Raw genomic sequence first — 17233 nt, 5'->3', positions numbered from 1 at the left:
CCCAAGGATCTGGCTGTAGCCCTAGAGTTCTCGAAACACCCAAGCGCCTTGTCACCAAACAGGCGACGGCCATCAGAGGGCATGTCCAAAAGGTTAGATTGGACATCACCAGAGAAGCCAGATGTTCTTAGCCAGGAGTAGCGCCCCAGGGCTACCGACGTGGAAACCGTTCTACCCAGCGAGTCGGCGGTATCCAGCCTACACCGGAAGTTCTCGACCCTCAGCAACAGCTGGGTGAGCACAGCCTAGGCCTCCTCCATGCACTGCGGCAGCACCTGAGCAACCGTATCCCACACTGTGTGTGTGTGTGTGTGTGTGTATAACGGCCCAAGAGACATGCAGTGTTCACCGACCGCAGTCCTAAGCTGGCAGAAGACAACATCTTCTTCCCAAGATGGTCCAGCTTCTTGAATTCCCTAGCTGGCAGAGCAGTAGAGAATGCACCCATTGAGGATGAGGCTTTGACCACCAAGCTCTCAGGGGTAGGGTGTTAGGAGAGGAATAATGGGTTGGCCAGGGCCGGGTGGTGGTGTCAGGTAATCATCCTGTCCACAGAAGCTGCTGGGCTTCGACCAAGTTCCCAGAAGCATGTCAGTGAGGGGCTCATTAAAAGGCAGCAGGGGCTCCGAAAAGGCTGCTGCTGGCTGAAATACCTCAATCAGAAGGCTAGTCCTGACAGCCACCGAAGGAAGCTCGAGGCCCAAGGCCTCAGCGGCCCTACTCAACACCATAGCATAGGAGGCTCCCTCTCCATAGCCACGGTAGAGGGAGAAAGCATACCAAGGTCTGGGGAGGTATCCAGACCACTGGCATCACCCAACTCCTCTTGCCAGTCCGGCTCCTCAAGTTGGTCTGCTAGAGAGTCAACAGACCCCTCCCAGTCCTCCACAGGCTGCCACTCAGGGCGGTAGGGAACGCCACGGATGAACAGAGGTACAAAAGTACGGCACCGTGTCCATGTCGGGTGAGGATGGGGTTGGGGTTGACGCCAGTTGGGGGTACAACCGGCGTCTGGGGAGTTGCCACTGGAATCGGCGCCGGGGAAGGTACTGTGAGGCGACCAGCACCAATCCGGATCCAGGTCTCGATCCTTCGGGACCCTGCAGCGCCAGAGCAGATGGTATCAAAGGCCTACAGCCCCCAGCCGAGTCTGTGGGGCCGAAGGCACGCCTGCGGAGTCGGGCTGCCCAAAGATGCTGTGCAGTGCTTCGTTAAATTGTCAAACCTGGGCATGAGGCCACTCTGAGAAAGGTAGGGAAGCGTGGAGCCGCCCCGGAGTGTGACGACGCTCTGGGTCCCACGTCGCGTTGGCCGACAGACAGAGAGAAGGCAAAGAGCGATGATGCATCTTTCCCTTCTTTTTGTGCATCAACTTACTTGAGGAGTGCGAAGACTTCGAAGAGGAATGGTGATGCCTCAGTGACTGGTCCTGAGACCTTCTCGATGGGGACTTCGTGCTACGCGGAGCGGACTGCCGGGCCTCTAAATGCTTTCGGGACCATTTCAGCAAAAACTTCAGGTTCATCGCTGGGCAGTCAGAGCACGACTTCGCATCGTGAACGCACTCCAGGCACCAAAGGCACACGAGATGCGGAGCGGTGACCGACATCAACTTGTGACAGGAGTCACAGGGCTTGAAGCCGGTCCGACGATGGGACATCCCTCGTGCTACCAGAACTTGAAGACTAAAAAAAAGAGGTCGACAAAAGTCGAAAAAGGGTTTAGTAAAAAACTGACTCAAAGGCACGCCCTCTCCGGATCTGGGTTGGCTGGCGCGGAAAATGACGGACGTCAACGGGCAAGTTTGGCGTCTAAGTAGACACCGGAATGTCATCCCGGCGACTACGACGCTGGACACGGAGTCGACGACCCCACCTACTGAAGCGCAGGTGTACTGCTAAGAAAAAATTTCTCTGAATCCAGTCGGAAGCCTGGGGGAAATTCTAAGGTAAGGAATCTATAACTAATATTCTCTTTCAGATACAAGCATCCTGGGTTTCAGGGTAAAGCTCCTCATCGGCCAGGCTAGCTTGAATCCAATAGCAAAGTAAGCAAGGGACCCATGTCTGGGCGTACCCTGCCAACTCAGGGCAAACAAAGCAAAGACAAGGAGATGATGGACGAACATATTAAACTTTTCAGATACTCACCCCCAGTCACAGATCTGGGTTGAATCCATCATTATTCTTAAGCCCACTTCTCCAGCCCAGTTCAGGCCCAGCCATATAAAAATCAGTCTTGACCCTGTGTCTCATGGCAACAGTCAAGACCGAACTGCCAAGTCAGGTCTCAACTGGACCATAAACAAGCATCCTGGGATTCAACCTAGACTGGCTGAGGAGGGATGTTAATCCGAAACCGGTCCCAGGATGCAGGTTTCCGGTCCATGGAAGATCTGGCTTGGCAGACTGATTTGCATATGGCCTGGTCTGAACTGGGGTGGCGAAGTGAGCTAAAGAACGATGACGGACTCAACCCAGATCTGTGACTGGGGGTGAGTGACTGAAAAGTTTGAGCGCTCCGTCCATCATCTTGTGTTTGCTGGTAAAACTTATTTCAAAAAGCAACCAAGTCTGCTCTAAAGTACGTGCAACTAAAAAAAAAGCAACAGAAATTAAATCACAATGGAAACCTTTACATTCTTTCAAATGAGGTTGCATAAACACAGAGAAATGAAAAAAGGGCAAAATCAACCACCTGCAAAGAAAGAGAAACCAAAAATGTTTGAAGCAAATTTGTACAAACCGAGTATAAATATAGGTGTATCGAAGTTCATTGCAGTTAGGAAAAAAAACAGAATGGTGACAAGGGGAAGATGAATTTCAAATACAACGTCTGCCTTATGGTAACCCAACGTGATTAGGAAAACGTCAGAGTAAAAGGGCGTAAGGAAAGTCTGAAATCATACCAAAATCACCCTCAGCAAAAAAGGGAAATAAACACTGAAACTTATGCACTATGCAACACTGGTAGTGCCAAAGAATGGAAAAAATTGAACAGGTTGCAAAAAATCCACAAAGGAGGGTGAAAACATATCAACTGAGAGAAAAAAAAATGAAACCTCGTCAATTCACATTCTTAGAAAAGGTATTTAAAAACTCAAAAAAAAGGAATACAGTGTAAACAGGACTACAGTGGACGCGTAAGGACTTATGATGTAAAAAGGATGACACAGGAATGTATGGACTCAAAATCACAACAGACCCCCCCCCCCCAAAACAACAAAAACTTTTGGCTGAATTTTATAAAATGTGCAGCAGGTGTCTTCAACCAGTCAATCGTGAGCTACCAGAAGCTCCCAGACACCACTGGATTATCTCACAGCTTTTAGTTAATTTTTAAATAAGAACAAGTGGGATCTCTCATGAAGCATAACACTGTCTTTCAGATTCAAGATTTTAAGGCATAAGGATTTTCTCCACTGTGGAGTTTCTCATGGTGAGATAGTGTTTTTCTCTGCAGCTTTTCTGGCATTCAGAGCACTCATAAGGTTTTTCATCAGTATGGAGTCGCTTTTGGTTAGTGAGCCTGTGCCAATCAAATAGGAATTTCTGGCATTCACCGCATTGGTGATGTTTTTTCCCTGTGTGCGTCTGCTCATGTAGAGTGAGATTGAGTTTAAAATTGATGCTTTTCTGGCATTCGGAGCACTGAATTATTTTGATGGTGTGTTTTCTTATGGTGCTTGTAACCATCTCTACCTCTGAATCTTTTCTGAAATTTTAGAGCACTGATCATTTATTTATATAGTGTGGATTCTCACATGTTCAGTGAGATGAGATTTACGGATGAAACATTTTTGACAATCGGAGCACTGATAAGGTTTTTCCCCAGTGTGGATTCTTACATGCTGAGCGAGAGTCCTTCTTTCACTGAAACATTTGTGACATTCAGAGCACTGATAAAGTTTTTCCCCAGTGTGGGTTCTTATATGATGAGTGAGACGGCTTTTTTCAATGAAACATTTCTGGCATTCAGAGCACTGATAAGGTTTTTCCCCAGTGTGGGTTCTTATATGATAAATGAGACTGTTTTTTGTACTGAAACATTTGTGGCATTCAGAGCACTGATAAGGTTTTTCCCCAGTGTGGGTTCTTGTATGCTGAATGAAACTGCTTTTTACACTGAAACATTTCTGGCATTCAGAGCACCGATAACGTTTTACCCTAGTGTGGAATCTGACATGTGCAGTTAGAAGTGATTTAAGTTTGAAATCTTTTGAGCATTCAGAGCACTGATAAGGTTTTTCCCCAGTGTGGGTTCTTATATGCTGAGTGAGACTGATTTTGTCTCTGAAACATTTCTGACATTCAGAGCATGGATAGGGTTTTTCCCCAGTGTGGGTTATTGTATGTTGAGAAAGACTTCTTTTGTCTCGGAAATATTTCTGGCATTCAGAGCACTGATAAGGTTTTTCCCCAGTGTGGGTTTTTATATGCAGCGTGAGACAGCCTTTTTGACTGAAACATTTCTGGCATTCTGAGCACTGATAAGCTTTTTCCCCAGTGTGGGTTCTTGTATGCCGAGTGAGACAGCCTTTTTGACTGAAACATTTCTGGCATTCAGAGCACTGATAACGTTTTCCCCAAGCGTGGATCTTTGTATGCTGTGTGAGACTACTTTTTATACTGAAACATTTCTGGCACTCAGAGCACTGATAAGGTTGTTCCACAGAATGGGTTATTGCATGTCGAGAAAGACTTTGTTTGCTACACAACGTTTTCTGGCGTTCAGAGCATTGATAAGGTTTTTCCCCAGTGTGGAATCTCAAATGTGCAGTTAGAAGTGATTTACGGTGGAAATGTTTTGGGCATTCAGAGCACTGATAAGGGTTTTCTCCAGAGTGGATTCTTGCATGTTCAGTGAGTCTGCTTTTGTAACTGAAACATTTCTGGCATTCAGAGCACTGATAAGGTTTATCCCCAGTGTGGGCTCTTATATGCTGAGTGAGACTGATTTTGTAACTGAAACATTTCTGGCATTCAGAGCACTGATAAGGTTTATCCCCAGTGTGGGTTATTGTATGTCGAGAAAGACTTCTTTTGTCTCGGAAATATTTATGGCATTCAGAGCACTGATAAGGTTTATCCCCAGTGTGGGTTTTTATATGCAGCATGAGACAGCCTTTTTGACTGAAACATTTCTGGCATTCAGAGCACTGATAAGCTTTTTCCCCAGTGTGGGTTCTTGTATGCCGAGTGAGACAGCCTTTTTGACTGAAACATTTCTGGCATTCAGAGCACTGATAACGTTTTACCCAAGCGTGGATCTTTGTATGCTGTGTGAGACTACTTTTTGTACTGAAACATTTCTGGCATTCAGAGCACTGATAAGGTTGTTCCACAGAATGGGTTATTGCATGTCGAGAAAGACTTTGTTTGCTACACAACGTTTTCTGGCATTCAGAGCACTGATAAGGTTTTTCCCCAGTGTGGAATCTCAAATGTGCAGCTAGAAGTGATTTACGGTGGAAATGTTTTGGGCATTCAGAGCACTGATAAGGGTTTTCCCCAGAGTGGATTGTTGCATGTTCAGTGAGTCTACTTTTGTAACTGAAACATTTCTGGCATTCAGAGCACTGATAAGGTTTATCCCCAGTGTGGGTTATTGTATGTCGAGAAAGACTTCTTTTGTCTCGGAAATATTTCTGGCATTCAGAGCACTGATAAGGTTTTTCCCCAGTATGGGTTTTTATATGCAGCGTGAGACAGCCTTTTTCACTGAAACATTTCTGGCATTCAGAGCACTGATAAGGTTTTTCCCCAGTGTGGGTTCTTGTATGCCGAGTGAGACAGCCTTTTTGACTGAAACATTTCTGGCATTCAGAGCACTGATAAGCTTTTTCCCCAGTGTGGGTTCTTGTATGCCGAGTGAGACAGCCTTTTTGACTGAAACATTTCTGGCATTCAGAGCACTGATAACGTTTTCCCCAAGCGTGGATCTTTGTATGCTGTGTGAGACTACTTTTTATACTGAAACATTTCTGGCATTCAGAGCACTGATAAGGTTGTTCCACAGAATGGGTTATTGCATGTCGAGAAAGACTTTGTTTGCTACAAAACCTTTCCTGGCATTCAGAGCACTGATAAGGTTTTTCCCCAGTGTGGAATCTCAAATGTGCAGTTAGAAGTGATTTACGGTGGAAATGTTTTGGGCATTCAGAGCACTGATAAGGGTTTTCCCCAGAGTGGATTCTTGCATGTTCAGTGAGTCTACTTTTGTAACTGAAACATTTCTGGCATTCTGAGCACTGATAAGGTTTATCCCTAATGTGGGTTCTTCTATGCTGAGTGAGACTGTTTTTGTCAATGAAACATTTTTGGCAATCAGTGCACTGATAAGGTTTATCACGAATGTGGGTTTTTCTATGCCGAGTGAGACTGTTTTTGTCACTGAAACAATTCTGGCATTTAGAGCACTGATAAGGTTTTTCCCCAGTGTGGATTCTCATATGTTCAGTGAGTTTAGATTTACGGCTGAAACTTTTTTGGCATACTTTGCAGGGAGAGTGGTTTTCCCCAGTGTGGATTCTCATATGCTCAGTGAGATAAGATTTACGCCTGAAACTTTTTTGGCATACTTTGCACTGAGAGTGGTTTTCCCCAGTGTGCATTCTGTCAAATTCTGTGAGATAAGATTAATGGCTGTATCTTTTTTGGCACAGATAACTTTTTTCCCCAACTTTGGTTATTTTGCCTCGAATGAGGCGGGTTTGAACACTGAATTTGTTCTCACAGTCCGTGTTTTTATAAGGTGGATTCCTAGAGTTAGTATCTCTATGTTTAGTTTTCTCTTGCCTATATGCCACGGTAAGAGTGAACCTGATTTTAGAGTTGGGCTTGTTTAGAAAATGTTCAGCATTTATCTCTAAAAGAAATTGTGTGTAATCTTCTTAACACTTCAATTGAGCAAAATATGTCTGGAAGCATCCCTGTAACATCAGTTGAAATTTTTCTAGCAGATAATAGTCTTTAGGTTATAGCCTATCCGGCAGCAACTTATTTTGTGACTGAAGTTTTTCTCAAATCTATTTGTATAGGTTCTTAGCAATGCAGTAATAAGGTGTTAGTCTGATATTTAATGATTAAACTGATAAGTACCTTTTTGCACTGATGTAATGGCAGTAACTGGGCGTTAGAACGTTCACAGTACTATTGTGGATCATTAGTCGCAGAACATCAGTTCCTTTTACCCATGCGATATTAGGTGTGAGGTTAAGGTTTATAGTTCTGAAGACGAGGATTTATTTACAGTAGCTATAGCGCAACGGTGCTCCTTTAATCCATTTTTATACTTAACAGTTGTACATCTCACTCCTGCACAACAGATAATGTCGAGGCGATTTACATATAATTACAGAACAGTACACAAAAAAAGGAAACAATCTGAGATGGTCATTAACACAATAAAGTGGTGAATTTTTAAGGTTTTCGCAAGAGTGAGCAGTGTGGGTCGTGGTGTCCTATCCAGAGGCAGATAGTCTTAAACTTGCATAACTGGTTAAAAACGGTTGTTGAACAAAGGTGATTTCCCAATCTTTTGGTTGTTAACGTGTCAACTTCGGAGTCTTCTTTCAGCGTCTTTTCTTTGATAGTATCCAGAAGAAACCTTTAGTTGTAACTTTCTTTTATGCAGTGTGTGCTTCCTCTCTAGAATTACATGATGCCTTAGATGAATGTTATTCTGCCATGCTGAGGCAATTTGTCTTTCTGATAATATTTCAGATGAGGATGCTGAAGCGGTCTTTCTACATTATTTCTGATGCTGTGTGCACAGATATGGCTTTGCTCTGGGTTAATGAAATGCAAAATTAGAGACTTCACTTACAGGTATAGTACTTTCCACACCTAGATTTTCGAAAGAATGCTGGATGTCCTTCAGATTTTCAAAGTAATCCTTCTTATGGCACCGACATTCAGTTGCCTTGTGCTAAATCTTGCTTTCTTTGTCCGTAATTTCAATCATCTATAGTATGAAAATGAAATAGTTAATACATGTACATTTCCAAAAATATACTTTACAAGCAAATCAATGCAGAATTTTGAAAATGTTGAGCTGTTGAGAGTACTTGGATGTAGGAGTGAGGATTTGTAGAATTTCAACATTTTATTAACTTACAAAGGATACATGGAGTTGTAATACAGAATCTCAAAGGCAGCAATTAAAGTCATATGGACTGGCACCAAACAGATATTAAAAAAAAAAAATGGAGGGAATGACCCCTCCACGGACAACAGGCATTTTCCCCTGCACTGAGTTACCACCTACTTGTATCTGGTATTCTGACTTTTGAGCTCTGGCCTCTGCCTCAAGCAAATCTATTGTGTGCTGCGAGGACTATGCCTAGACCTATCCCTCAACTATGGTCCAGAGTATGAATCAAGGGCGATGAAATTAAGCCGTACTTTCATGTGTTCATTTTATTCCACCTGATTATCAGTGGTTAGGTTTTTCTGCACCTGGACTTACTGGGTGCAGAAAATCAGGACACAATTTCTTTCCAGACAGAAAAATTAGACTGCAAAGACGCATAAGACTCTGGGTGCAGCAGAAGCAGCCAAGACTTATGCTGTTTTTTTTTTTTTTACTAACTAGGGGAACAAACGGGCGTGGCCAAGCAGCATGGCCGGCAGGACGTGAGCTCCGCTAGCTCCCGGCCTGAGAACCCATAAATCCTGCTTATATATCCTGTAAGTGCTCGGAACCGGTTGCGGCGGTGGTCGGAGGATCCCCTCCCACTGGTGACCCCCCCTGTGAGTGGCGGTGGTGAAAGCCGGGGCGCACAGCCGAACCGCAAGCTGATGTGGGTGAGCCCCGGGCCTCTAACTACAAGAGGCCGGGGTCTGAGGCCTAGGCGGGAGTGACTGAGGTGGAGCGGACCCAATCCCCTGTGGCTCCCGGAGGGCCCGGCGCCTTCATACCCGTGCCGGAGCCTGCTGCCATCTACGGCTGCTGTGGCGGACCCTAGAGCCTGCTGGTTGCTGCCACGGGAGTGCCATATCGGCCGGCACCCGCGGAGGTGGCCGCACCGGAAGGCCTTTCTCGCCGGCGCCGCATCGCGGAGTAGGTGGAGGCTGTGGGAGACGCCTGCAGTGACAGTGAGGAGACCCTGTCGGCCCTAGCGACCCAGTCCTTTGGGTGCCCGGCGGAAGGACGGAGGCTGTGCGTGACGGAGGTGGCTTGGCTCGTGGTCCTCTGGCCTGCCCCGTTGCGGCGACTTTCCCCTGCTGGCGGCTGGCGGCCATTGGAAGGTCCAAACACGCCGATCCGACTGCTGGAGAGGGTCTGAGACCCCTGGGAGTGGAGCTGCTCTGCGGCCATATACGCCCTGCTGGGAGAGGATTGGGGGCCCGGAGGGCGCTCCGGTGAGTGGCGTTCCATATCCTGATCCCCCCTCCACACTGACTTGCCTGTTCCGGGGGGCGGCGCACCGAAGGGGACTGGTGTGTGGTGTGGGTCCACTTCACCGGACTGAGGCTGATGGGGCCTGGATCTTGACCCATTTCACGCGGTGTCGACGCTTTGTGCCTGGGGGGGGTCGCCCTACGTCACTGCATCCCTGTACCCATTGACTGGGTGTCGCCTGGGACTTCAGATCTGAGGGTGCCCAGTGCTGTTACAACCTGAGGGGGCACCCCGAGTGGCTGGTGAGCGCTCTTGGCACTGGCCATGCGTAAAGACAGAATGTCGCGTGTCACGCAGCCCAACACCATCACCCCATATACTACGCAGCGGCTGCCCTCCCAACGGATTACGCGCCAATCAGGCCAGGATGAGGGAGTGGGAGATCCTGGGGAGCCAACACGGGCGGATTTGTTGAAAGCCATACAGGGCTCACATCCTGCACTAGAGAGGCAGATCGAGACGGTCTCCATAGACATCAACCTGCTGCGCACTGACCTTCGTAAGGTTGCTGATAAGGTCACTGATGCCGAGGGGAATATTGCGAAGCTGCAGGGTGAGGTGGCCACTCTCAAAAAGACAGTCACGCACCTCACAGCTGCGACACAGGCTCTGGAGCGAAGGGCTGAGGATGCAGAGGGAAGGGCCCGCCGAAGCAACATACGGGTCCTTGGGGTGCCAGAACGGCTGGAGGCGGGGAACGCTGAACGCTTTCTGGAAACATGGATCCGTACAACGCTGTGCCCGGTGGGCCTCTCAAACGTCTTTGTCATCGAGCGAGCGCACCGTGCTCTGGTCCTGCCGCCGCGCCCCGGTGCGCCCCCCCCCGCGAGCCTTGATCGCCAAAATCCTGAACTATAGAGATCACAATTGTATTCTGCGGGTGGCACGGGAAACAGCGGATCTCACCATCGAGAACAGCCGGGTGTCCATCTACCCTGACTACACGCAACAAGTCCAGGAGCAGAGGAAGTCCTATTTGGGGTGAAAAGGAAGCTGCGCGAGATGAAGCTGCAATATATGCTATTGTATCCCGCAAAGCTCAAGGTACTCTCGCAAGGGAAGGTGCACTTTTTTGACTCTCCGGCGGAGGTTTGGGAGTGGCTGGAAATCCGAGGCGACGACCTCCCGCCCGGGGAACGGGTGGGACCCCGAGAGACCTGGGGAACACGGCCTTCACGGAGACGCCGTAGCAGACGGAGGCGCGGATCTGGGTCGGCTGACCCGGAGGAAACTAGGATTACGGTGGGCAAGGACGGTGCTATGCTTCTGGTGCCTTTGCCTGGTGAGTCTGAGTTGGGGGACCCGAGTCAGGTGGACCCAGAGGAGGTCCTGGTCCCTGACACCTTGCAAGACACGATACAGAACACGCTCCTCACTGCTCCTGTGATCCCGGAAACAGGAGGGACTGAGTTGTTGCAGGTACCGGTTTCATCCTGAGGTGATGTGGCTCCTGGCTGTTCTATGTGTTTGACCTACTGGCCTGTGCCTGGGTCGCATTCCTGATTGAGAACTGCTGTCGGCAGCGTTTGACATTTGGTGACTATCTGCCTTGGAGGGCCTTCATTGTTTCTTTTTCCATATGAGAGATCTGTTGGGGGTTGGGGGGGGAGGAGCTACTCGATGGAACGGGACCTACACTGCACTGGTCGCACCGGGGAGAGTGCAACTACTCTTTGCTGGGTTCGGTAGGGGGCTTGAGGGGGGGGTTGTTTGTGGTTGAGTGCGTGTGTGGTGGGGGGGTGAATGGGGTGGCTGTGTACGTCCTGGCACTGGCAGGGGGAGGGCGGGGTGGCATGTTTTGTGGTTACGCTACTCCTGCTCGTGGGTGGGGGAGGGGGGTATTTCTTCAGAGTTTGAGTGGTTGGGGGGGACTGTGGGGTTGGAGGGAGTTATGGGGGGAAACTGTTTTTGGCATCGAGTGTACCGTTGTTCGAGCCCCTGGGAGGCTGCTTGCAGATGCTATATTTGGTTGCCCGGATGGGCATGGCCAGTGCTTATGGGATACAAATTTTTAACTTGGAACGTGCGTGGACTGGGCACCTGCACTAAGAGACACAGGGTACTGTCCTTTCTTTGCCGCCATGGAGTCTCTGTGACGTGTTTGCAGGAAACGCATCTGAATGAGGAGGGTGCTCTTAAGCTGGCAAAGAAGTGGAGGGGTCAGATGTTCCATTCCTCCTTCTCTACCTATGCTAGGGGGATCCTGATCTGGGTGGCACCCGGGGTTCCCCTGGCGGTTCAGTTTGCCGAGGCAGATATTGAGGGCAGATATATACTTTTACGGGTGAAGCTGGATGGGAGGGATTTCCTGCTGTTGAATTCCTACGCACCCAATGTAGATGACCCGAGTTTCTTTTCCAACTTACAGGAGCTTATTGTTTCAGATTTAGATGCCCCCCTCCTCTGGTTTGGAGATTTTAATTGTGTACTAGATCCGCTGCTGGACAGGCATCCTCCCCGCGCGGGTACGAAACCGCGGATGACGGCGCGTCTCCGGGAGGTGATGGATAACCTGGGTGCTGTTGATGTGTAGCGCCTCGGTAATCCGGGAATGAAACTATACACTTGTTACACCCCCACGCACAATACACATAGTAGGCTCGATAGAGTCCTTGCTGCCAATCTCGGTGCATCCCTTGTCTTATCGGTCACCCATTAGGCTCGGTTTTTGTCTGATCATTCGCCTGTAACGTGCGTAGTACAAAGGGTGGACCAGTCCTCCCGCCCGCTGACCTGGAGGATGCCGGGGGATCTCCTGCAGGATCCGGTAGGAAGGGAACATGTGGAGACGATCCTACGTACCTACTTGGACCTAAACTGGGGAGATGGCAACATGCCTTATGCGACCAAATGGGACGCTCTCAAGGCGGTTGTGCGGGGCGCATGTATGGGCCTGACTTATGGGGTCCGGAGACAGCTGCTTCGGGAGCTCAAGTATGCTGAGGAGCGCCTCTGCCACTGTCAATCCTTATCGGAACCGGATGGCTCGGACCTGGACTCTGAGCGGACGGCCCGTGAGGGCGTTCATGATATCCTTACCCGGCTGGATAGGTTTACTCTCGGCCGATATCGCCAGCAACTCCACCGTGAAGGGGACAAATCGGGCCGCCTGTTGGCCTGGATTCTTCGGAGGGAATCGGCACCTGCACGGATAGTGGCGTTGAGAAACCCCGCTGGGGACCTGGTACACTCGGAGTCGGACCTCCTCGCGGTGCTTCACACTCATCTGCAGGCAGTGTATACAGCGGACCCCCTAGTGACGGAGGCATCGTATCAGCCATAACTTCGAGGTTTGACCCTCCAGACCCTCTCTGGGGAGGATGCAGAGGAACTGGACGTTGCCGTGACGCTTCAGGAAGTCAGAGTGGCGTTGGCCGCCCTACCGACGGCTAAGACGCCGGGTGGAGATGGTTTTCCACCAGAGTTCTATCAGGCGTTTGCGGATACCCTCGCTCCCCATCTCCTGCAGGTTTACCATGAGGCACAGGAGCGTGGCACACTCCCACCCACCATGCAACAGGGTGAGGTCTGCATGCTTCTGAAGCCGGTAGGGGATGGCTGTGATCCCGCGGCCTACCGGCCTATCACTCTAATCAACACTGATGCAAAAATCCTCACTAAGATTTTAGCCACCCGGCTGGCGCCACATATGGCGCGCTTAGTCCATCAAGATCAATGTGGGTTCATCCCGGGCCGCAACGCCGCCATGAACCTTCGGCGCTTAAACCACGTTCTCCATGAAGTGCGAGATAGGGAGGATCCTCAGGTCCTGGTGTCGATAGACCTGGCTAAAGTCTTTGATACTGTCAGCTGGGGGTACCTTTTGGAGGTGCTTCGGATGGCTGGGGTGGGGCCCTTCTTCTGCGCCTGGATCCGGATTCTCTACAGTGCGCCTACGGCCAGGGTCAGACTCGGGGCGGCCCGATCGGAGGAGTGGCAACTGGGCAGGGGCACCCGTCAGGGGTGCCCCCTGGCGCCACTCCTATTCGCACTGGCGATTGAGCCCCTGGCGGTGTCGCTCCGAGCGGAGATGGCCCCCTGGGGGATACAAGTGGGGGATACTGTGCACTTGGTCTCGCTGTACGCCGATGACGCGCTGTTCTAACTGACCTCCCCCCGGGAGTCGCTGCTGCTCCTGTTACGGCACTTGGATCGTTTTGGTGCAGCTTCTGGGCTGCGCCTTAATCCTGAGAAGTCCTTGATCTTCCCCCTTGCGGGCTGTGATGAGGACCCTAGAGTGGGTTTTCCGTACCTGGGACTGAGGTGGGAACTGGAGGCCTTCCGATACCTGGGAATCCAAGTGGCCGTGTCCGATGAGCAGTTGCTGGCCCGGAACGCCGACCGAGTGCTCAGTTCCCTACAGCAGTCCGTGTCCTTTTGGAATATGCTCCCACTCTCTCTCATGGGAAGGTTGGCCGTCTCGAAGATGATGATGTTGCCAAGAGTGTTGTATATCCTGCAGAATACCCTCTGCCCTCTCCCCCCTCGTATACTCAACAAACTTAATACGCTGCTCACCTCCTTGCTTTGGGTGGGCAGGCGCAGCAGGGTTGCATTACGCACGGCTGTCAGACGCTGGGAAGAGGGGGGTCTAGAGGCCCCGAGGTCCGACCTATACTATTATGCGACCCAACTTCTGCCAGCCACGCGCTGGTTCGCGGGTACAGACAACTGGGAGTTGCGACTCCTGGCGGGTAGAGCGGATGAGAGGATGCTACAGGTGGCTCTGATGCGGGGTAGAGGAGCGGATGAATCCCTGCCGTATGTTGTTCGACACACTGCGGGACTTTGGCAGCGAGCTGTGGAGAGGGTGTTGAGGCGGGCCCCATTTCATAGGGAGCTACCGGTGTGGATATTGGCACCGGTGACGCTGATGGAGGAACACATGTCATTACGGGAATGACGTGAGGGCGGCTGTGAGACTTTGGCAGACCTGTCCTCGGACGACTCTTTCGTGACCCTGGAGAGGGCTACGGAGGCCTTTGGGCTCACGGGGGGACAGTATCTTGTAGGACACAAGTATATATTATAAAAATATATGTGTTTATTACTAAAAACAATCCCCAGTATTCTTTATGAATAAAGGGGCACAAGCGTTAAATCAAAAGCACTGTTTAAACATACAAGTTGCACAATTATGGATGAGGGCGGGTGGCCACTCAAACCATATACTAAACAAGTGGTATAAGAGAGGCCACTCGAACAGTGGTTAGGCCTAGGGCCTAGGGAATCGCTGGGAGCAGTCGGGACAAGCAATGCTGAAGTCGGGATTGGCCCTCGGGATTCGGGAGATGTGCGGGAAGCGCACGCATGCACCAATGTTAACCAATGGTGCGTAAAAGTCATAGAGTTAAAGTTTAAGGACACTTCCGCTGAACCTAGAGGAACAAAACTTAACACACAGACCCTAGAGGTGTGCACCAGTGTGGGAACACCGGCGGAGCAAAGTTACCTCACCCACAGGAAGTGGGTGCACAGGGTCGAAGTGGCGTCGGGTTTTGACACGCAGGCTCTTGGTGCTTGAAGCTGAAAGGGCTGCAGGCGGGTAAAAGATGAAGTGTCCGGTGGAGTCCAAGGGTGGACTCAAGTTGTAGAGTACCTGAAAGCAGAGGGGACAGAGTCTGGGTCACTCAGCAGTGACCAGGGTGGAACCAGGACGGAACCAGGCAATGTCGGGCGCAATCAGGTGGTCGTCGAGGAGCTTCTCTCCGCTGTCACGTGGGCTCTGGGGCATCTGCGATGTCCAGGAGCAGGTCACGATCTGTCCCACGCAGGCTCTCACCGTCGGTGCAGTCGGCTTCAAGTTTGGAGCAAACAAGCCTTGGCAAGAGCAATCCACGCGGGATCGGAAGATTGCTTCTCACTCGGACCAGGAAGGTCAGAGTCGGGGCTCCTTTTCAGGGGAGCTGGTGTGGATCTGGAGCAACTAGATTCACGAGTCTTCTTTGTAGTTTCGTTGGCACAGGGACCACTAGCCAGCTGGCAAATGACCGGGCCAACGCGTTGAGCCAAATAGAGCCAAAGGGCCCCACGCAGCACTCGTCGAGTGTGGAGGGCTGAACTTCGGCTCAGGAGCAGCTCAGGGTGGGGGCTTCTCAAACCCCGGTGCACAGCTTCGAGGGTCACTCGTGGGCTGCACGGTCAGCGTCTCGTGGTCAATTCAAGATGGCGTGCCCCACGCTTCCGGTCGCCTCCACGGGTCTCAGCTCTGCAGGGACTGTGGATCGGGCTGTTGGAAGGCAGGCAAGCTTAATCTCGTCGATCTCAGTCGCTCGAGTTCCGGCGGGAACTGCAACAAAGTAGACGTCGAGGGCTGGATGGTGCCTGCTGCTGCAGGGTGGTCACTCCTTGACCACAAGGGAGATTCTTCGGGCTTCCACGATGAGATGGAGGGCGAAGGGTCCAGAATTGCGTTTCAAATGTTTCTTCCAGGAAATCTGATGTGCATTGGCACTGCTCCCACTCTTATTCCAATCTGGGGGGCGTGATTACCTGCTAGGTCCCCTCCTATGGGTGGGACCCAGGAAGTGGGTGGATACACCCCCTTCCTTTGATCCAGGCCGCCCTGGCACGAGGGCTGGAGTGCCCCAGAACCGGTTTGGCCGGATTATGCAAGGGGCAGCCTTGTGCGCCCCAGGCAGTGTCTGGTTTCTTTCAAACCTCCCTGCTACAATACACTATCTCCTGTCTGGAGGGTGGTGACACCCTCCTGTGACAGGAAACCCTTTGTCCAGGCCCCATCTGCTGAGTTTCGGTCAACTGCAGGGGTCCAGACATTTGTCTGTGGCAGAGGCATCCATTTTGTGGATCTTAAGGTCTTTGGAGAAATTAACCGCATTAAAGCAAAGTAACATGTCTTACCCCTCTAGAGGGGTGGAATGCCATCCCCGTCGCCAGAACTGGCGAGGGGATGGTATTCCAAATCGTATGACACCTTACACGACATGTTTTGATAAAGCCAAACCAAAGTTGCTAAATAACCGCGAGGATTATAAGGCACTTAATAGTATATGGTATGGCATTATCCTGAAACAGCTTAGGGATTTGTTCCCGACAGCTGCAGACAGGCTCAGCTCATGCTAGAGCTCCATCTCACATAAAACCACGCACTCAGCCTCCAGGATTGATGAGGCCTACTATAGGAGTGGCTCACAGGTTTACATGTGTCCAGATATAGGTTTAGATATAGATATACTATACCTAAGCAAGGGGTGGTTACACCACCTTACCCCAGCTGAGTGATCAGCCAGTTGTGTCAATTTAAGAACCAGCCAGGGGTGGCAAAAGATATGCTGCAGCCCCTGGTAGGCCTTGGTGGCCCCTATACCCTGGGCACTTATAGTGCATTCTACAGGGGCTGACAAGGAGTCCATTTCCAATTGATATGTGCCTATAGCACATGTGTCATTAATTTAGTGAGAGAACAGCAGGCTGGGGGTCTGATTAGCAGGCCCACAGCCTCAGTAGTCGAAAACCAGTGAAGCAAAAAGCAAAAATTTGGGGTGACCATAGGATAGCAGACCCTACTCTCCTACATATCTCCATTATAGCGGCCTGCAGGACATGGCGAGGGTGACCTGGCCACAATATCCGGAGGCGCCCCAGGTGTCCCCTACTTTGAATATCCTATTGTCAGGGGATGGCGACTGATAACGCTGTTATATACGGCTATGAGATGTGATTCGGCCCCCCCGATATCCCCGTCTTGGGCGGCATGGGAAGCGGATCTAGGGGTCGCCTTGGACCCGGGACATTGTAAACGAATAGGGACACTTACCAGGAAGGTGTCGTGTAATGCACGTTTCAAACCGATCCATTTCAATTTTGT

General features: G+C 50.5%; 1 long non-coding RNA gene across 3 annotated transcripts in view; it reads right to left on the bottom strand.

The window, feature by feature from the left end:
* Window positions 1-17233, bottom strand: part of LOC144806874 (uncharacterized) — a 70386-nt gene that overhangs the window by 32008 nt on the left and 21145 nt on the right. For 2 of the 3 annotated variants that reach the window (XR_013606070.1, XR_013606064.1), the window contains exon 5: window positions 7343-7965. This is a non-coding gene — a long non-coding RNA (uncharacterized LOC144806874). Of the gene's footprint in view, window positions 1-7342; window positions 7966-17233 lie in introns of those variants that run through there. The other variant, XR_013606076.1, reaches the window with a different exon arrangement.

This window comes from Lissotriton helveticus, chromosome 1_2, assembly GCF_964261635.1.
Source record: "Lissotriton helveticus chromosome 1_2, aLisHel1.1, whole genome shotgun sequence".
In the NCBI taxonomy this organism is placed as follows: Eukaryota; Metazoa; Chordata; class Amphibia; order Caudata; family Salamandridae; genus Lissotriton; species Lissotriton helveticus.
This window is presented reverse-complemented; position numbering and strand designations above follow the sequence as displayed.